We start from the raw sequence: 23,604 nt of genomic DNA, 5'->3' as shown, positions 1-23,604 counted from the left end.
AATTGATTTTGAATTAATATTCAATATTAATTCAGCAAGACAATCATTTGAACTGGTATAACAATCAGATTGTCATACCGAAAGTCATACCAGCTCAAATAGATTGTCATACCGAAAGTTCTACTAGTTCAACAGATTATCATGCTAGTTCAATCAATTGTCTTGCCGATAGTCTTGCCAGTTCAATCAATTGTCTTGCCGATAGTCTTGCCAGTTCATTCAATTGTCTTGCCGATTGTCTTGCCAGTTCAAGTGGATTCTGTTGATTGAAATATAAAAGAATCGAAGCAGCAGACATTTTAAAAGACACAACAGAAGTCAACAACTCAAGAACAAAAGAAAAGCAGAGCACAAATATTTCATCTCATTGCTGCAAATTCAAGATCAACAATTTCTAGTTATTAAAGTTAAATCCAAACCACTAGAAATCATTATCTTTTTCTTGTGTAACTATCTAGCGGATCAAAATCCCTAGAACTTAATCTCAAATTGTGTTTAGCATTTGATTCTTTTTATTGCAAATAGAAAAAGTTCATGTCGAATTTATTCTAGATTTGTGATAATTAATTTGAGATTAATCCCTTGTAATCGATACCGTTGTTGTAACACCTTTCAAGTTTAATAATATTTTTATTTAACTTGAATTTTGTTTCAATTTTTATTCCGCACTAAATTCGATTATACGGTATAGTTTGTATTCAACCCACGGCTATTTTGGGCTATTTTGATTGGTCACTTTATTTCACTTTATTATTTTTGACAGTTTATCTCTGAGATAGTATAAAAGCAGAATTCATTTTTATTCAACTCTTTTATCATTTTCAATTCGATTCCTCTAACTTCTTTCTTTCTCAAAAGCAAATTCTCTCTCTGCATATTTCAAATCTTTACCAATGGCCCCTGTAGTAAAAATCATGTCTCAAACTGGATATATCTATGAAAAGAACAACTTCACAGCTCTAGTGAACAAGGAGATTCAACAGTCTGGAGATTATCACAAAATGATGGATTTTGTGAAAGGCTGTAAACTCAACTATGCTATGCTGGAATCTCCCACAATCTATTGTGAAGTTGTGGAGGAGATATGGACAACTGCAGTGTACAACTCTACTGACAAGACCATCACTTTCACTCTCAAAGGTAAGCAGTTTTGCATTAATAGTGACATTGTCAAGGCATGCTTTAAAATTCCTGATAATACTATTACTGTTCCACACACAGACACATATATAGTTAATATGCTAAATTCCATGGGCTATGCACTTACTACCTCTAAGTTAAGTGAAATTAGGAGGTTGGGTCTTAGAAAGAAATGAAGCTTTTTGTGTGATGTGGTAACTAAGGTATTCTCTAGTAAGATTAGTAACTTTGACTTTGTTAACATTTCCATGCTTAACATGCTTTACATGCTAGTTAATGATAAGTACTTTAATTTCAGTGACTTGGTCTTGTTTGAGTTAGGTTTTAAGTTAGGAGAACTCAATAAGAGAGGTAAAAGTGTCTATTATGCTAGATTCTTTATGATGCTTGCTAACCATCTCATTGAGGACATTGCAATTGAGAACCCAACCAACAAGTTGAATTGTTGGGTTCAAGAAAGAACCCAACCAACAAGCTTAATAGAGCAAATCACCACAAAGAGGTACCCTTATTCTATTTTCCTGTCATGGAGGGACCTTAGGTAAGTGAGGTAATCACCACTGTCTCCACTCTTCCAACCTCACAAATTTCTTTGCCTTCTAGTATAGTTATGGCATCTGTGTCAATGACCCAACAGATGCCTACCCAAGCTACCAAACCAACAATTTCAAAATCCAAAACTAAGAAAGCCCCCTCTGGTTTCTTTCAAAAGAAATCAGTTGCAAAATCTACAAAACACAACGAGGGGAGTGTGAAGGTGAGGGACATGGTGAAAATCAAAGAAAACCTAAGGATAAGGCTGGTGAGATGAGTGAATCCAAGCCTAGCCACACCACAGTTTCCCAACAAACTATGGTTGTTAATAAGGAATTAAGCTCAATTCTAGTTTCATCCTCCCAAAAGGATGTTACTATTGAAACAAGCTCCCAACCAGGAGCATAGGTCAAGAGGGCTAGGGACACAAGTTCACCACAAACTTATGCTAGAAAAAAAAGATCAACAAACCTTGGGGATGCACAGGGAACACACACAGTGCAAACTGGTGCTAAAGACCCAGTCACTGCACCTTCTCAAAGTCAGATTGATGTGACTCCAATAATGTGGAGTCACAGCCAAAATCTTTAACAATTGAAGCACTTGAAACACCAAACTCACCCACACACTCACTGGATGTTGACATGATCAATACATCACTTCCAAATTCTCCATCTTTAACTCTTGTGGAGAAGCCAAAAATCCTAGCAAGTGAGCATCATCTTTTAGATGATTTGTTGGCTCACTTGCCATTCTTTCTGAGTTTATTGAGACATCTGTGGCAAAATTTTCATCAGTCTGCACAGAGTCTACAATAGTCTCCACTTCAAACTCATTCATTTCTTCCATCCCGATGGATATTTATCATCCGTCGAGTAGTGATTGTATCCCGACGGATAAGCCTAACAGCAGTCATCCGTCAGATAGCCATACTACTATCCTGATGGATATTCATCATCCGTCGGGTGTCTCTGCATAACTTCAAATTTCTTCAATTCTCACAAGTGCAGAAGACTAAGTGGTAGTGCAATCTCTTAGGACTGAGGGTAGGGAGTGAACTGAGTGAGAGTCTGGGTTGTTCCCAGGAAAAAGGAGAGAAAATGAGTGAACTAATGCAGTCCATTTCTTCAGGACTGGAAAAAGTGAGTGAGAGGAGTCCAACCTTAGATGGTGAAGGTGAGGGTGTGAGTTTGGGAAGCCAAGGGGAGCCCTTGATGCAAAAATAGAGAGATCATGAGAGAAATGCAGGTACCGGAGAGATAAGGATGGACACCATTGCTAGTGAGTCAACGAATGTCTGTGATGCAGAAAGGAAAAGACTATTTCAGCAAGAATATCAAGCTGTCATAGTAACTATTTCCCTAGATTTTGAGACATTTATTCATCCTGTTACAGCTTATCAAACGTTAGTTGTACAGGGCAATAAGGAGGCTGAAAGAATTCTTAATTTGGTGCATACTACTCAATCTCTACAAAGAGCAAAGGATGCAATCACTACTATAACTTCAACTACTTGAGTGATTTTGAACTGGCTGAAGACTCATTTGGGGATGCTAGTGGGGATGATGAGGAAGACAGTATGAGCATAGGGGGAGATGCAGATGTTCATTCCTAGATGCTAATAAAAGAATGTTCCTACTCACATTTTCAATCAACACTATTCAAGCTGATTCATGACACCCAAACAGCCATTCAGACATCTACAAATGCTAGCACCAAAAGGCCACTAACAGCACATCTTGAAGCACTTCAGCTGCATAAGATTCAATCTCTCCAACACAATAAAAGTGTGGATGAAATCAAGCAGGAAGTTTCTGAAGTAGAACAGGATTTCATAGCAAGGTTGGATGCTTGACTTCCTGGAACCACTATGACTGAGATAGCTCAGAAGCTAAGGAAAGAGGCTGATCTCAATAGAAAGGTTGAGGCCATGGACTCTAGATTATCTGATGTGGAGAAGTCAATGGCCAAGATACTTTCTAATCAAGAAAATCAGACTGCTTTGCTCCAACAGTTGGTGGCTGCTCAACTCCCTTCCACTCTCCAACTTGATGCTAACAAAAAAGGGGAGAAAGGCTTATCTAGTGAGGGGGAGAAACAGCTCAACATTCAAGTTAACAAAGTAATTGTGCCTACAATTACTTTCACAAAGCCACCAGCCATGGACAGCATTGACATCATAAATCTGGCAGCAACAAAAATGGAAACAAATGACAAACTGCTAAACATTGATGTAGCAACAGCTGAGAAGGAATTAAAAGAAAAATGGAGGAAAATAGATACAGAAATTCAACAGAATTTTGGACCAATTCAGAAACCAGATAAAGTCTTTAATCATCACTCTCAAGTCAAGAAAATCTCTGTGAATGAAATAAGTTTGAATTATCTGGAAAAGGGTCAAACATCTTACATCAAATCTTCAAAAGTAAAGCTGATCATGAAGCCTAAAAGAAACTACTCAAAGTTTTCAGACAAAAATCCTATGGATATTGTGTATGAAACACCTAGGCCAGATGAGAAGAAGCTGTTGGCTAGGTCAATTACATTTTTGAAGGATCCAGCTGATTCAACACTTAAAAGAAGAATTGCCAAGATTTACAGAAATGGTAAAGAAATTTGTGTGGTGGCTGGACACCCTATGTTTGTGGAAGCTAAGAAGGAAGAGAAGGAAAGAATCAGGAAAGAAAAGAAGCAAGCTGCTCTGGAGGCTAAGAAGCTCAAAAACAAGAAGAAGCAAGCTATTATCTTGGACAAACTTCAAGCTGTAAAGACCACAACTAAGATTTATGCACAATCATCTATAATTACTGAACCTCAAGATCAAAAAGTGCAAGATGAACCATAACAGAAAAGAAGATTCAGATATAAGCTACCCTCCAAGAGAAAATTGGACTTTAGTGATGAGGAAATGAAGACTATATTCCCAAAAAGCTTACAACTTCAACTCAGACATCAAAACCCTCAGGGGTATTTGAAGAATTTAAGGTGGTGGATCCAACTAGGAACATTCATGGTGAACCCATAATTCCTAAGGATGAGCCAGTAGACTGGGATAGCTTGCCAATTCCTGAATTAAACTTTCCAATCTTCAATAAGCCAAAGAAAACAAAGACTAGAGCAATCAAGAAAGTGAAGCCTGTGTCTCTTAGATCCAAGACTCTAACCAAATCTTAACCCACAGTTAACAAGGGAGATCTCATGTATATCTGGGATGTCAAGGAGTTCTCAGACTTGAATCTCTACTTGGATGAACTGGAAGAAGTAAGAGCAATTGATGCTTACAGACATCTTCCTGAAAGACTGGTATTTAAATATAAGGGTGGGAAAGAGATGACATGGCCACTTCACAGGATTCTTCTAGAAAGCCAATCTGTTTCAATAAAGATCTACTCATCTTTCAAAAAGAATTTTGGATACAATGTGACTGCAAGGAGATTATTTCTAAAGAAAATTGAGGAGCTGAGGAGTAATAGAGCCAAAGATGTACTACCAAAAACTATGTCAATACCCTTCACAGGAAAGAGAGTGCATTTGAGGCCCTATTGGCTGATGGAATTTAGGGATGAAAATAGAGTAAGAAGATTCTTCATATTGGAGGACCAGTTGAGTATCTCTAGCAATGAGACTCTATTGGAAATACAAAAAATGCTAGATCTCTCAGAAGCTGATGAACTTGAGTTCCACAGACAACTTCAAAATCAAATAGAAGAGAAGAACAGGAGGCTTGGGAAGAAATCCAGACAATCAAGGAAATAGACTTATCTGCTCAGATTAGAGGAACACCTTGATAATGATTGTGAGCAACTTCTTTGTATACTTTGCCTTGTTCAATTTTCAATAATATTTGTAGCACTTATCAGTTTTATCTACTATTTTCAATCTGTATTTTTAGGGTGTTTTGTTATCATCAAGTTTCTCTTAATTTAAGGCTACAATTCCAGTAGACATAAATTGGGGGGGATTGTTAGGAATATGTTGTGAACTTGATGATAAATTAAAGAAAACACCTTAGTAGATTTAAATTAAAGAATTTTGTAGCACTTGACGGATGATTAAATATAGTCTCGACAGATGATGATTTGACATCCACCGGGTGAGTAGCTTATGTAACAAATAAGATTTGTAGCACATTTCTGCAAACAACTTTGTGGAGAATCTATAGGAGCATATGAGTCATATTGACTACTAGTAGATATGCAGAATAGGTTGATTAATTATAAATATGAGATATCTTGTAATTATGTATAAGTGAAATGGAGTCAAGTGACTAATAACTAACTGGAGGATGATCAACAAAGCTACCCGACGGATGATCAACAAAGCTACCTAATGGATGACAAGCATGTACCCGACAGATGATCAAATTCAAATATTTGTCGATAGTGACAACACAGTCACATACATTAGGTATTTGTAAAAGGAATGTGGCAGCCTGTTTAGCAGGAATTTGAGAACAAAGAAGCATTACCATTTCCATGCTATTATGAAGATGTTCAAAGATGCTGGAATAGAGTAGTGGAGTAGCATGGAGTTAGACTAGATATGTTTTGTTTTATTATCTTGTCTTATTGTCATGTAAACTTGGTGATATATAAACCAAGTGTAGCAAGTAGAACAATTATCGAACTAAGCACACACATTTTCAGAGAAACATTTTCAAGCTGTATTTTGTAGCATTTCTATGTAAGTTTAGTTGTTCATACTTGTAAGCAGTTGTGAGCTATTCAAGCTTCACAGGGTTCTCATTCGATATATATATATATATATATATATATATATATATATATATATATATCTGCTGGATACTTTCAAATCCACCATAAAGTTTTAAAAGCTTGTGTGTTTTTATTACTTTGTGTCTTGATTCATGTAAAGTATTTATTCCGCACTCTGCAAATCAAACACTTATATATTATCAAGTAAGAACTATTTTAAAAAAATCTAGAAAAAGAAGCCAGAATTACATTTAACCCCCCTTCTGTAATTTTTGTTGTATTGTTAGGGAATAACAGATAACAATGTTGTAATTCATTCAGAAGTCATGTTGATGAAAGAGATGTGTCCTAACTCCAATCATGTATAAGGATTTAGGAATAAATTTTATGTAATCTGTTTTGATTTCATTAATATTAATAAAAGACTTATTTTGTTTTTATTGCGGGCTTTATCTATTTTACGTGTTTAAATAAGATATACCACAGTTTAGAGTAAAGCTTTTTATTATCACTATGATGAGATCATAATAATAAGATATAAAATATGATAACTCTAAACTTAAATAGTTCCTGGTCGTAGGATTACTAACTGGTAATTAATAATCCGCAAAGATCGGTACATACTATGATTGCTTCATTATGAAGGCTGTCTGTTCTCATAGACATTTGTGCGGTGACACTATAGCTAGTATGTAGGTGCTTATTATAGAATAAGTTCACTGAACATGACTCACACAGCTGAACAACTGATGGAGTTCACTCACGTGTCAGCAGTTGTTCACATAGTGATAGTTGTACAAGTATCCTTAGACTTGAGGTCATCATAGTCATCTTGTGTACACTGAACTATGATTTGGTTTAGTTCTTAGTCTTCAGGGACAATTATAAGGGCTCTACTGGGTAAAGGAATTTGTACACGAAGATAGCGTATGATCAATAAAGGATCTACCCCTTCCAGTGAAGGAAGAGAATGTCCAATACTGATCTACTTATGCTAGTTCAGGAATCTCTGGCCAGAGTGAATGAAATTAGAAAGGAGTTTCTAATTCACATTAATTAGAACTAAGCATAGTAAATGGGAAAGCATATGATTAAATAAGATAGGCTTGACACGAGTTCCATGCCTTGTATTTAATCATGACATTGCAGGGTAGAAGGAATTAATTGTACGGTAACTATTCACTGAATAGGTTCTTGGTATTCTAAGCAGTGAATTCGTATTATCCGGATAGTCGCGATATGCTGAGAAGTATCCCTCACGATGTAGAATAAACATGATTAATTTATTAATTAATCATATTTAATAAATTAGAGAATTTATATAAATAATGATAAAATAGTTTTATTATTATTTATTTCTAGTACCGGCATAATATTGAACCTACAGGGTCACACCATAAAAGAGAATGATTTAATGGTGGAGGAATTAATTAATAATGACTGGTAATTATTTATTTGTGAAATAAATAATTAATTAGCAAATTTAATAATTGATTAAATGAGATTTAATTAATTATAAATTAATTAAGAAAAGTTTTTAATATTATTAATTAAGAATTTAATTTTGGAAATTAAATCAAGTGAGAGAATTATTTTTCTAAACTGTTTAGAAAAGGGGTTAATGATTAAAAGGTATTTTAATTATTAGTTAATTGGTTAATAAGAATAATCAATTAAAGGGTTAATAATAATAATATTTTATGGGAAAATTTTCAGCTGAAAATTTTGCCTATAAATATACTATTATAAACCCTATTTGCCTCAACCCAAAAAAAATAATAAAAACCCTAATTCTCTCAACCTCTTCCTCCCTCAATTATCCTGATCTCTTGGTGAATACCAGTGGAGTGCTTCACACTTGAGGAGCAGCTGCTAGGGATCTCCGTTCATCGTTCTTGGATCGCTGTTAAAGGTTAGTAGTCGATCCCTCGATTTATTCACGATTTATATGCGATTATATGGATTTTATATCAAGAAAAATGTTTTACTAAGCTTCTGTGATGTATAAAATCCTACAATGGTATCAGAGCGTAGGTTGTATGCATATAAATATGTGATAAAAATTTCAGAATTTTATGATCTTGTATTAATTTATTAAGATTTTTGCAAGTTATATCATGGATTAATTATGATTGATTAGAAATCGTTTCTCAGAATTGTTTTGACTGTAGATCTGGGTTCTATAAGTGTTGTAGATCGTCTGGGTATTTTTTCATAATTTTCTGATGTGTGGATTAATTATTATGATTTTTTGAAGTTGTTTTAATTAAAATTCGTAATTAAATATGTATATATATAATATGTTATATATATATATATATATATTATGTATCCTGCTGGAAATCAGAAAAGGTGTACTGAAGCTGACAGGCACGACGTTCTATATAGCGGCGGCTGTTGTTTAATAAAAAAAAAAGGGAGTCGGCTGCTGCAGGACGCGGGGAAAGAGGGTGTCGCGCATTCCGGGAATTCGTTACACCCTGTGGCGCATTCACGGAATGCGTTACACCTTTTAATGGCTTAAAAGGATTGTAACGCATTCTGTAATGCATTACAGCCCATCAATTTTTTTTAATTTGATTTCTGGGAGTTTCGTAACTCTGTTTTGGCCGTGCAATATATCGTTGGATTCGTTTTTTCGAGACGGATCTAATGGAGTGGTCAAATTTTAATTTATATAAAAGTTTTGAACTGTTTATATTCCCGAAAGTATTTTAAAGCATGTTTTAATTATTTTAATTGCTTTTAAATGCTATAATAAATTCATACATCATTATATCAATGTGTGACATGATATTGCTTGCATGCTTACTTGTTTATTTATTTTTATATATGAGATATATGCCTATGTTTACCATGCGATGATAGATTTAGGTGAAGTTAAATCAATATAAGGCGTGCTCTAGAAAATCTAGAATAGGAATCGTTTCTTGCCTTAATAATAATATTATGAATACAATCATGAGATTCTTGTGTTTATGAAACACATAATTAAATAAGAATTTTCAATATTGAGAGAAAGGAAGATTTTGTCAAAAGCAGATTTCTATCTGTAAGAAAGGGGTATTAAGTGGCGCCTCTTGACAATGCTCCCCCCGATCTGGGAATCATCTGATTATTGATTATTGATTTGAAATATTTAATTTAAAAGGAAGAATCTCTTTATAATATGATTATGATTGTAACATAATATAATCCCTCTAAAATTAAATAATATCAAGTAGTATTTGGCCAATGACATAACGGGCTTGTGTCGGTCAAAGCCTTCCAACATGGTAGAAAGTAGTTCTTATTTTTAAATCATTGTCATTTCGTGCTATAGCCGGGGGCTTTGATTTCGAAATAAGAAATACTTGTCTATTACATAGAGATGTTTACATTGAATTAGAATCTAAAGGTCGTTACGTGCTGCAGCCGTGGGCCGTTGGAGACTGATTCAATTGTACGAAATGTTGGGTCAGACTTGACTTAGAATATTGAGTCTGTCGTACTACAGCCATGACTCAATTATTCAAGAGGCTAAAGTTTTATTAGGGAATAACATAAGATGTAATTGACAAGAGTTGTCTGCCTATTGAACATCACATGATGTTTCATCCCTATTCCCACTAGCATTATGAATGCTTAATTTTTCACTTAAGGGGGTTATATAATTTAGATAAACTAGTGGGAGCCGCTTATGAATAAAGACCCGATTCATATAGTGTTTTGAAATGAAATTAAATATTTGCTAAGTGTTGTTATGTGTGTTCATCATTTACAGATTTATTATATACGTTATGTCTTCTGCATTATCACTCCGGAGTATACTAGATGCTCACAAGTTGACTGGTCCTAATTTTGCTGACTGGCTTCGAAACTTGAGAATTGTTCTCAGGGTTGAGAAGCTGGAATATGTGCTTGACTCACCTAAGCCTACTGAACCTGCTAGCGATGCACATAATGATGAACATGTTGTGTATCGTAAGTGGATAGATGATGCAAATGTTGCTCAATGCATCATGCTAGCTTCCATGAAAATTGAGCTACAGAAGCAGCATGAGCATATGGATGCTCACACTATCCTTATGCATGTACAAGAGTTGTATGATGTGGCAGGGATGACAGCTCGATATGAGATATCGAAGGAGTTATTCGGTTGTAGGATGTCTGGGGGATCATCTGTGAATGACCATGTACTTAAGATGATCAATTTGATTGAACGTCTTGGACAACTTGGTTTTGCCATAGATGGGGAGCTGAGCCAAGACTTGGTCTTGCAATCACTTCCGAGTTCGTTCTCGCAGTTTGCTGTGAACTTTCACATGAATAAGCTGGATGTCAGCCTGCCTGAACTCCACAACATGTTGAAGACTGCAGAATCAAATTTTCCCCCTAAGAAGAGTTCTGTTCTTCTAATTGGTGAAGTTTCCAATCCTAAGAAAAGGAAGAAGAACCCTTCCAAGAAGAAGAAAGTAGGTGAGAAAAAGCCGGTTCCACCAAAAGCTGAAGACCCCAAGAGCAAAGCTGTTTGCTTTCACTGTAACAAGGTGGGGCACTGGAAGAGGAACTGCAAGCTTTACCTTACAGAATTGAAGAAGAAGAAGGATAGTGAGACTACCGCTTCTGATCCAGGTATGTTCATGATCGAAGTTAATATATCACTAAGTCAAATTTCTACTTGGGTATTAGATACCGCCTGTGGTTCTCATATTTGCAATTCGTTGCAGGGACTAAAGGGAAGTAGGACTCTTGAAGAAGATGAGGTGATTCCACGTATGGGCAATGGAGCAAGGGTTGCCGCCATATCTGTAGGATCATTTAGTTTACATATGCCTACGGGAAAGACTATTATTTTGAATAATTATTATTACGTTCACTCTATTATGAGGAATATTGTTTCTATTCCTTTGTTGGATTTGGATGGTTTTTCATTTATTATTAAGAATAATTAATGTTCTATTCTTAGAGATAATGTTCTTTATGGACGTGGTACTTTAAATAATGGTCTGTATGTATGTGACGTAGATCATAATTTACTTCAGATTGAACAAACTTATAAAAGAAAAAGAGATGATGAAAATCTCACTTTCTTGTGGCACTGCTGACTTGGTCATATTAGTGAAAATAGACTGCGGACATTGCATAAGGAAGGGTTACTTGACCCCTTTGATTTTGAATCATATCCTACATGCGAGTCTTGTCTATTAGGTAAAATGACCAAATCTCCATTTAGTGGACATGGAGAGAGGGTTGCAGATTTGCTAGGATTGGTACACAGATGTATGTGGACCAATGTCCACGCAAGCCATGGGTGGATTTTCATAGTTCATTACTTTCATAGATGATCGATCTAGATTCGGATATGTGTATTTGATGAAACACAAGTCTGAAGCCTTTGAAAAGTTCAAAGAATATAAGCATGAAGTGGAGAAACAAACCAAACATAGTATTATAACTCTTCGATCAGATCGAGGTGGTGAATACTTGAATGGAGAGTTTCTAGATTATCTCAAAGAAAATGGTATAGTCTCCCAGTGGACTCCTCCATATACTCCACAGTTGAATGGGGTATCTGAAAGGAGAAATCGAACTTTGTTAGACATGGTTCGGTCCATGATGAGCTATGTAACTCTTCCAGTATTCCTATGGGGTTATGCATTGGAAACCTCGGCATATTTACTGAATAAGGTGCCTTCAAAATCTGTTCCTCAAACTCCATATGAGATATAGAAAGAAAGGAAACCGAGTCTTAAACACGTTAAGATTTTGGGATGACCAGCTTATGTCAAGAAAGTTGACCCAGATAAGCTGGAATCTCGATTCGTAAAATGTAATTTTGTGGGATATCCTAAAGAGACTTTAGGGTATTACTTTTACACCGATCATCGAGTGTTTGTCTCCAGACATGCTACCTTCTTGGAAAAGCAGTTTATCCTTGAAGGAAATAGTGGGAGCAAAATTGAACTTGATGAAGTTCAAGAAGCACAAACTACTACGGATCAAGTGGAAACACCTGTTCAGTATGAACAACCTTCTGTGGAACAGCCCATTCGTAGGTCAGGGAGAGTGTCTCACCAACCTGAGAGGTATTATGGCCTTGTCATTGAGAATGACAATGAGTTGTTAATCATTGATAATGATGACCTTGTGACCTATAATGAGGCTATGAGTAGCGTTGACTCAGAGAAATGGCATAGTGCCATGAAATCCGAAATGGAATCTATGTATACCAACCAAGTATGGACTCTGGTTGAGGCGCCTGTAGGTGTTAAGCCTATTGGGTGCAAGTGGGTATACAAAAGAAAGATTGGAGCAGATGGCCAGGTGGAGACCTATAAGGCCAGGCTCATGGCAAAAGGATTCAAACAAAGGCAAGGGATTGACTTTGATGAAACTTTTTCTCCTGTAGCCCTGTTAAAATCAATTCGGATTTTGCTCGCGATTGCTGCTTACTATGACTATGAGATCTAGCAAATGGACGTGAAAACGGCCTTCCTCAATGGGGAACTTGAAGACGAAGTGTGTATAACACAGCCAAAGGGTTTTCTTTCCAAGAGAAATGAACACCTAGTGTGTAAGCTGCTGTGAACCATATATGGTTTAAGGCAAGCTTCTCGTAGATGGAACATCCGTTTTGATGAGACAATCAAAGAGTTTGGTTTTATCAAAAACATAGATGAACCATGTGTCTACAAGAAGGTTAGTGGGAGCGCGGTAACATTTCTTGTATTGTATGTGGATGACATACTTCTTATTATAGGAAATGATATACCGATGCTGCAATCAGTCAAAGTATGGCTATCGAAGAACTTTACCATGAAGGACTTGGGAGAAGATCCTATATTCTCGGTATGAAGATCTATAGAGATATATCTTGAAGAATGATAGGTCTTACCCAGGGTACATACATCCAGAAAGTGCTTAAAAGGTTTAGCATGGAAAACTCCAAAAGAGGTCTCATACCGATGAGCCATGGAGTGTCCCTTTCCGGAAAGATGTCTCCTAAGACACTTGAGGAAAGAGAGCATATGAGTAAGATTCCTTATGCTTCAGCAATAGGATCTATCATGTACGCGATGTTGTGTACTAGGCCTAATGTTGCTTATTCAATTAGTGTGACGAGCAGATATCAGTCCAATCCAGGTGAAGACCACTGGAAAGCAGTGAAAAACATCCTTAAGTACTTGCGAAAGACTAAGGACATTTTTTCTTGTTTTTGGTGGTGAATCTGAGTTGAAAATAGAGGGTTATACTGACTCTAGTTTTCAATCAGAAAGTGATGATAGAAAATCCATGTCAGGGTACGTGTTTACTCTGAATGGTGGTGCGATTAGTTGGAAGAGTTCCAAACAGTCTACAACGATTGGCTCCACAGTGGAAGCAGAATATATAGCTGCAAGTGAGGCTGCAAAAGAAGCCGTTTGGATGAGGAAATTTGTTTCTGAGTTGGGAGTTGTTCCTAGCGTTGAAGAGCCTATTTTGTTGTATTGTGATAATAACGCAGCAATAGCACAAGCCAAGGAACCTAGGTCTCATAAAAATTCCAAACATGTCCTGTGGTGCTTTCATCTAATTAGGGAGATTGTTGAAAGAGGAGATATTAATGTCAAGAGAGTTGACACACATAACAACATAGTAGACCCTTTAACAAAGCCACTTTCTCAAAGTCACTTTGATCATCATAAAGACAAGATGGGTATTAGATACCAGAGTGATTGGCTTTAGTACAAGTGGGAGATTGAAAGAGATGTGTCCTAAGTCCAATCATGTATGAGTATTTAGGAATAAGTTTTATATATTTTTTTTTGATTTCATTGATATTAATAAAAGACTTATTTTGTTTTTATTGCGGGCTTTATCTATTTTAAGTGTTTAAATAAGATATACCACAGTTTAGAGTAAAGCTTTTTATGGATTGTGATAAGATCATAATAATGAGACATAAAAGATGATAACTCTAAACTTAAATAGTTTCTGGTCGTAGGATTACTAACTAGTAATTAATAATCCGCAAAGATCGGTACATACTATGCTTGCTTCATTATGAAGGTTGTCTGATCTCATAGACATTTGTGGGGTGACACTATAGCTAGTATGTAGGTGCTTATTATAGAATAAGTTCACTGAACATGACTCACACAGCTGAACAACTGATGGAGTTCACTCACGTGTCAGCAGTTGTTCACATTGTGATAGTTGTACAAGTATCCATAGACTTGAGGTCATCATAGTCATCTTGTGTACACTGAACTATGCTTTGGTTTAGTTCTTAGTCTCCAGGGATAATTATAAGGGCTCTACTAGGTATAGGAATTTGTACACGAAGATAGCGTTTCAAGATTCCTGATAATACTGTGACTTTACCATACACAGACACTGATATAGTTAATATGCTTAATTCCATGAACTATGCACTCTCTACTTCTAAGTTAAGTGACACTAGGAGATTGGGTCTTAGGAAGGAATGGAGTTTCATGTGTGATGTAGTGACCAAGGTCTTTTCTGGTAAAATCAGTAATTTTGATTCTGTCAATATTTTCATGCTAAACATGCTTTACATGCTAGTTACAGATAAGTTCTTTAATTTTAGTGATCTTGTTTTGTTTGAGTTGGGGTTTAAATTAGGGGAGTTAAATAAGAGGGGTAAAAATATTTATTATGCTAGATTCTTTATGATGTTAGCTAACCACTTCTCTGAGGAAATTGTGCTTGAGAACCCAAACAACAAATTAGATTGTTGGGTTCAAGAGAGGAGAATTATTGCAGATTTGAACAGGGAAAATCATCACAAGGAGAGGCCACTCTTCTATATCCCTGTAATGGAAGCACCTCAGGTAAGTGAGGTAAGTTCATCTGTCCCTACTCTTCCAACCTCACAGATTTCTTTGAATTCTAGTGTAGTTATGGCTTTTGTGCCAATGACCCAACAGTTGCCTACTCAAGCTACCAAACCATCAAAAGTTTCAAAATCCAAATCAAAGAAAGCCCCCTCTGGTATCTCTCAAAAGATGCCAGTTGTAAAATCCACCAAAACCATAGAGGGGAGTGTGAAGGTGGGAAAGGTAGGTGAGGGACAGGGTGAACATATAAGAAACCCTAAGGATAAGGATGGAGAGTTGAGTGGTTCCCAGCCTAGACACACTGCAGTTTCCCAATAAACTGTAGTGATTAATAAGGATAAAAGCTCATTTCTAGTTACATCCTCCCAAAAGGATATGACTATTGAACAAATCTCTCAACCAAGAGCACAGGTCAAAAGGGTAAGGGACACCAGCTCACCTCAAACTTATGCCAGAAAGAAGAAATCCAAAACCTTTGGGGATGCACAGGGTTCACACACTGTGCAAACTGGTGCTAAAGACACAGTCACTGCACCTTCACAAATTCAGCTTGATGTGGCTCCAATAAATGTGGAGTCACAACCAAAATCATTAGTTATAGAAGCACCTCAAACACCAAATTCTCCCAAAAACTCTCTGGATGTGGATATGATCAACACATCAATTCTTGATTCCCCTTCTTTAACTTTGTTGGGAAGCCAAAATCTAGTATAAGTGAGCATCATCTTTTGGATGATTTGTTGGCTCACTTGCCAATTCTTTCGGGAACTGTTGAAATATATGTGCCCAAAATCTCATCAATCAGCACAGAGTCCACAATAGTTTCAATTCCAAGTTCATTCATTTTTACTCTCTTGATGGATATTGCTCATCCGTCAAGTAGTGATTATATCCCGACGGATAAGCTTAACAGCATTTATCTGTCAGATAGTCAAACTGCTAACCCGATGGATATTCCTCATCCGTCGGATGTCTCTGCATAACTTCAAATTTCATCTATTATCTCTAGTGCAGAAGACTTAGTGGTTCTACAGTCACTCTTAGGATTGAGGGAAGAGAGTATTATGAGTGAGAGTCTGGGTTGCTCCCAGAAAAAAGGAGGAAAAGAGTGAAAATAAGCAATCCAGTTCTTCAGGATTGGCAAAAGAGAGTGAGAGGAGTCTCACCTTAGATGGTGAAGGTGAGGGTGTGAGGGTGGGGAGCCAAGGTGAGACCTTGATTCAACAAAAGAGAGAACAAGAAAGAAATGCAGGTACAGGAGCTATAAGGATGGATGTCATTTCTAGTGAGTTAATCAATGTCCAGGATGCAGACAGGGAGGGACTATCTTAGCAACCTCAAGCTGTTATAGATTCCACCTCCCTTGATGCTGAGGCATTTACTCACCCTGTTCCAGCAAATCAACTTCTAGCTGAACAGGGCAACTCAGTCAATGCTAAGAGCTAAGAATGCCATCACAACTTTGCCCTCTACAGCTGGTGTTGTTGATTATGAGACTGGTGGTTCAGCAGATTTCTTTGGAGATGAAGGTGGAGATAGTGAAGAAGAGCCATTGAACATAGGGGGAGAAGTAGGTTCCAGTTCAAGATCAGGCATGCCATCATGGGCATTTTCAAAACATTGTGATGAACACTACTTCAAGACAACCCTGATCCAACTCATAAATCATACAAATTCTGCTCTTCAAACCACTACAAATGCCAACACCAAGAAGCTCCTTCAAGCACATCTTGATTCTCTGCAACTACAACAGATTCAAGACTTCCAACATGCTAGAGATGTCAACACCATCAAGGGTGATATTGATGAGATGAAAAAGGATATTTTTGACAAGATGGACTCTAAGCTTCTAGAAGCTACAATTCTTGACATCAAGAGACAACTCGGGAAAAATTCTGATCTTGCCACAAAGATAGATGCCTTGGATACAAGAATGTCAGCTATGGAAGCATCTCTAACATCCATTCATCTGCATCAAGCTCAACAGACAGACTTGCTTCAGAAACTGGTGGCTGCACAAACCTCCTCCTCTACTCAACTTGATGATTACAAAAAGGGGGAGAAAGGATCAAGTGAGGGGGAGAAGCTTCACATTCAAATCAGTAAAGTAATTGTGCCTACAATTGCTTTCACCAAGCCACCAGTAACGGACAGTATTGATCTGATCAATGAAGCAGCAGCCAACATAAGAGCAGCTGAAAAGAAGAAGTTGAGTCCAATCAACTGGGAGAAAATTGATGAGGACATACAAAAGAAGTCAAGTCAAGCAAATTTCTGTGAATGAAATGAGCATGAACTATCTGAAAAGAGGACAGCCATCCTGCATCAAATCTCCAAAGGCTGAAATAATTTTGAAGCCAAGGGTGAACTATCCAAAATTATCATTAAAGAACCCTTTGGATACAGTGTATGAGACACCTAAGCCTGATGAGAAGATGCTTCTGTCAAGATCAATTGCCTTCTACAAGGATCCAGCTGATTCAGCTTTAAAAATGAGAATTGCTAAAGTTTTCAGAAATGGTAAAGAAATTTGTGTGGTGGCTGGACATCCTCAATTTGCTCAAGCAAAGAGAGAAGAAAAGGCAAGACTAAAGCAAGAAAAGAAGCAAGCTGCTCTAGATGCCAAAAAGGCTAAGAAAAAGAAAGAGCAAGCTGCTATCTTGGCCAAACTACAAGTTGTAAAACCAACACAATAAATTCCTGCTCAGCCATCTGAAATCACTGAATCTCAAGATCCAAAGAAGCAAGTTGAACCACAACAGAAGAAAGCTCCAAGATACAAGGAATTGGCCAAAATAACCAAAAGGAAATTGGACTTTGTTAATAAGGAATTGGAGTATCAGTTTTCCAAGGAATCCACTCTAACTACAACTCAAGCATCAAAAACCTCTGTGGTATTTGAAGACATCAAGGTGGTGGATCCTTACAGGAACATTCATGGTGAACCTATTGTGCCTAAGGATGAACCAATAGACTGGGAGAGTCTACCAATTCCTGACTTCAATTTTCCAATCCTTAGCAAGCCAAAAAGAACAAAGTCAAGAGCAATCAAGAAAGTGAAGTTGTCACCTCTCAAATCCAAATCTCTAACTAAAGCTCAATCCAAAGTCAACAAGGGAGATTACATGTACTTATATGACATCAAGGAATTCTCTGATCTAAATCTCTATCTAGATGAACTAGAAGAAGTGAGAGGGATTGATGCCTATAGGAATCTACCTGAAAGGTTAGTTTTCAAGTACAAGGGAGGAAAGGAGATTCAATGGCCACTTCACAGGATCCTTCAAGAAAGCCAAGCTGTGCTGATAAACGTTTATTCATCCTTCAAGAAGAACTTTGGATTCAATGTAACTACAAGAAGACTGGTTCAAAAGAAGATTGAAGAACCGAGGAGTATTAGAGCTAAAGATGCACTCCCAAAGACTCTAATCATTCCCTACACAGGGAAAAGAGTGCATCTAAGGCCCTACTGGCTGATGGAGTTCATGGATGACAAAGGAGTGCAAAGATTTTTCAGATTAGAAGACCAATTGAGCATCTCTAGCAATGAGACTCTTTTGGAAATGCAAGAAAAGCTAAATCTCTGAGAATCTGATGAATTGGAATTTCACAGACAGCTCCAAAATCAGATAGAAGAAAACAACAGAAAGCTTGGAAAGAGATCCAGATCTTCAAGGAAATAGATTAATCTGCTCAGGCTAGAGGAGCACCTTGAAAATGACTGTGAGCAAATCTTTGTACATTTTGTTAATTGAAGCACTTTACAGTATTATCTACTTTATTTTGAAGCTGTATTTTTAGGGTGTTTTGTTATCATCAAGTTTCACTTAATTTATGGCTACAATTCCAGTAGACATAAATTGGGGGAGATTGTTGTGAATATGTTGTGAACTTGATGATTTCATTAACAAAACACCTTAGTAGATTTTACTAAGTGAAAAATATAGCACTTGACGGATAAGGATTGTAGTCCCGACGGATGACTCGATATAGTCTCGACGGATGATAATTTATTATCCATCGAGTGAGTAGCTTGTGTAACAATAAGTCTGTAGCACATTTCTGCATACACATTGTTTAGATTTTGTAGTAGTACTCAAGTCATGTTGACTCTAACTAGATATGCATAATAGGTTGATTAATTGTACATAGGTGATGTCTTGTAATTCTGCATAAATGAAATGAAGTCAAGTGCCAGATAGCTACCCGACGGATAAACAACAATGCCACTCGACGGATGATCAACAAGGCAACCCGACGAATGATCATGAACCCGACGGATAAAGAATTCAAACATCTGTTGACAGTGACAACACAGTCACATGCGTCGAGTGTATGCAAGTGGAATGTGGAAGCCTATTCAACTGGGTTTTGGAGAATAAAGAAGCATTGCCATTTCTATGCTATTATGAAGATATTCAAAGATGCTAGAAAAGGGTAATGAAGTAGCATAGTATTAGACTTGATAGTTTTTGTTTTATTATCCTGTATTATTACTTTGTAATCTTGGTGTTATATAAACCAAGGAGTAGCAAATAGAACAACTAACTAAGCGACCAAGAGAGAAACATTTTTAAGCTGTATTCTTAGCATTTCTCTACAATCTTAGTTGTTAAAATTTGTAAGCAGCTGTGAGCTAATTGCTACACAGAGTTCTCCTGATATATTATATATCTCTGGTGGATACATTCAAATCCACCAGAAAGTTTTTAAAGACTTGTATTTTTAATTACTTGTGTTTTGATTCATTTCAAGTTATTATTCCGCACTCTGCAAATCAATTCACACTGATATATATATTTAAGTTAGAACACTTTTTATTTCTGAAAAAGTTTCAAGAATTCCATTCAACCCCCTTCTGTAATTCTTGTTGCATTGTTAAGGACTAACATTACACTCTCCTTGTTTGAACTCTAGAAGATGCATCACCAATGATGAGCTCAAAAGGGTGATCTTTAGTCCATTTTCTTTGTTGAGGTAGATTAGCTCTAGATGAAGAGGCCTCATTGTTGTCTTGATGTGTGACTGAGTTTTGATTATTAGAAACTCCCCCTGAGTTTGTGAATCTTTGATTTGATAAAGGGGAACTTTCTGCAAGTGATCTATTCTGACTTTTATCTTCTCTTAATATTCCGACGGATGATGCACTTTGTGTCCCGACGGATGAAGCTGACTGTCTCCCGACGGATAAGGCAGATTGTCTCCGGACGGATGAAGCATTTTGCAACTCGATAGATATTGAATTATGTGCTTCATTAGTTGTAGATTTTTCTGCATTATCCGTATTCATTGTTTCTTGATCACTTTCATCATCACTGTCATCACTAACCACCTACACACTACCAAACTTGAGGCTTTCGTGGAAATCTCCATCTTGCAGTCCTTCAATCTTTTTGTCATCAAACACAACATGTATTTATTCCATAACAATATTGGTTCTTAAATTGTAGACCCTATATGCCTTTCCCACAGCATATCCAACAAAAATTCCTTCATCTGCTTTAGCCCCAAATTTCCCGTGTTGAGCAGTTTGATTCCTCAAGATATAACATTTGCAGCCAAAGACATGAAGAAAATTTAGAGTTGGTTTCTTGTTCTTGAACAATTGGTAGGGTGTCATACACTTTACTTGATTAACCAAAGAAATATTCTGAGTGTAGCAGGCAGTATTCACAGCTTCAGCCTAAAAATATGTTGGTAACTTTGATTCTTCAAGCATTGTCATTACAGCTTCAATAAGAGATTTGTTCTTTCTTTCCACTACTCCATTTTTTTGTGGAGTTCTTTCTGCAGAAAACTCATGCATAACCCCATTCTCTTCACAAAATGATCTCATCACAGAATTCTTGAACTCAGTTCCATTGTCACTCCTGAATCTTCTTACTTTAAAATCAGGATGATTGTTGACTTGCCTTATGTGATTGAATATGATTTCACTAGCTTCATATCTAGACTTTAGGAAATATATCCAAAAGAACTTTGAGAAATCATCCACAATTACTAGGCAAAATCTTTTCCTTGAGATGGACAACACAGTGATTGGTCCAAATAAATCCATGTGTAGCAATTGCAAAGGTTCTTCAATTGTTGAATCAAGCTTCTTTCTGAATGATGTTTTGATCCGCTTTCCTTTTTGGTAGGCATCACACAATTCATCCTTAGAAAACTCCACTTGAGGAATGCCTTTAACCAGTTCTTTCTTGACAAGCTCATTCATGGTCTTAAAGTTTAGATGGGATAGCTTCTTGTGCCATAGCCAATATGGCTCGATGCTGTCTCCTGGCGGCCACTTTTAGAGAAGACGCTCAGCAGTGGTTCCAGAAACTTGGTCCAGGTGTGATCACATCCTGGGAACAGATGAAAACTTTGTTTTTAACTCAATTCCAAGCTGCAATGAAGTACACACCACCAGTTACCACACTGGCTAATGTGAAACAGAAGGAAGGAGAAATTTTGACCTCATACTTCAAAAGGTTCAATACAGAATCCACTTTGGTAAGGGGCGCAACTGATGAAACGCTGAAAATACTTCTTATAGCTGGACTACGTGTGGGAACGGACTCGTGGAAGCACCTGCAAGGGAAGGACCCTGTGTCATTAGCTGATATTCTTGCGCAGACGGAATCATTTAAAGCGATTGAGAAGTTTAGATGGGATAGCTTCTTGTCCACAACACATACACAATATATAAACCTGTATATGAAATACTATTTGCAATGACCCTGTTTTACATAACCACGGATCGCAACAGGTTAAAGTATGAAAACAAGCCACAACCTTAACTTTTATTACAATGTACCAAATCCCAACTAATTTAACTTACAACTGTTAAAGAAATTATTCTTACATTATTATTATCTCACTACCGTAATAAGCTCCTACTAGCTCGATCCAACTCAATCTGGAATCTTAGCTCGTACATTGAACTGAAAACCTCGCTATCAACCGTATCCTTCTTAACTTTAAAATATATAAAAAGATTCGCAAGAGTGAGCTAACTAGCTCAGCAGGTCATAATAACAATAATTGAGGTTAAAAAATGATCAAACGAGATGATTCAGAGGAATCAAGTTTCTTGTTAAATAATTGTTAGAATTGGATATTTATTTTAAGTTTTAAAACCAAGGTTAGGTTGCTGATCAGTCACGCACTAACCCCGAGCAAGGCATGCAGCTCTGCTCTAATTACTGGATCCAAGGCATACATTGCCCTACCTTGACCACGAATCTGGTCTGACCACGAATCTGGTCCACATAAGAAAACTATCCAATTCTAAAACAGTTCAGTATGATAAACAATATAATTCAATAAAATAAGATCATAATCAATGATGATAAAATACTTGTATAAAAATGTAATGCAATTCATGGGTATCACAAGGGTATATCAAGGTATGTAAGAGGACTGGTTTTCAGCCTATAACAGAATCAGGGATTAAATGAGCAATGGTTTCACAAAGTTTAGTTATTTGATGTTATAAGGTATGATTGATTATGAAAGTTTATGTATATTTAAGCAAGTATATTCCAGTGTTTGGGTGTATGGTGGATATATCTTTGTTGGGTAGTATTGTATTGGTGTGGTTTAGTCTCTGGTAAATCAACAAAGAATGGTTCACAAAGAATAAGGCTTACGGCTCAAAGTTCAAATGATGTGGCTCAGATTCAAGGCTGAATGATTCAAAGTACTTATAATATAAAATAGAGCTATTTTGAATACTTAACAATATGTCATGAGAAAATTCAGAAATATTTGCATTACATCTCAAAAAAGTTTTAGAAGTACTTGCCTTGCAGGGCTTTACAACTATTACTGATCAACTCTGTCGCTCAGGCTTTATTGTCTATCCACTAGATCACCCTGGATTCGACCTCAACACTTAGGTCCTTTGATTGGACCCTTACTGAGCTTTTTGACTGACCACCAAACTATCTTTCATCCAATGCCAATTCTCGGGCCTTCCGACTAGAACCTACAGAGTCGAAATACCCTAATTTAGACTTTCGATTATGCTTGACATATCCTCGCTAACAATCTACCTGTGCGTTAACAAAATCCGACTCCTAACACATACATTATTGTATTACAGGCATAAGTTAGGGTTCACGTTCTCGAAAATCGGTTCGGTGTTCGATTTTCCGAAAATACCTATACTCATCCTTGTACGTAAATAGGGTTATTGTTTTTGGTAAAACGTTTCATCACAACATACAATCAAGTTCATATAAAGTATAAGTATATATATATATATATTTTCATTCGACGTCCCGATAATTACAGGATATGCTCCCGTGTTTCCATAGTTCGATTTCCCGAAAATTGGGCTGCACTTCCTTTATTTATCAGACTAACCCGTCGAAGCAATTCGATGTCAATCACAACAATCAACCAAT

The sequence above is a fragment of the Apium graveolens genome, chromosome 1 (genome assembly GCF_009905375.1).
Source record: "Apium graveolens cultivar Ventura chromosome 1, ASM990537v1, whole genome shotgun sequence".
Taxonomy (NCBI): domain Eukaryota; kingdom Viridiplantae; phylum Streptophyta; class Magnoliopsida; order Apiales; family Apiaceae; genus Apium; species Apium graveolens.
Note: the sequence above shows the minus strand (reverse complement) of the source record.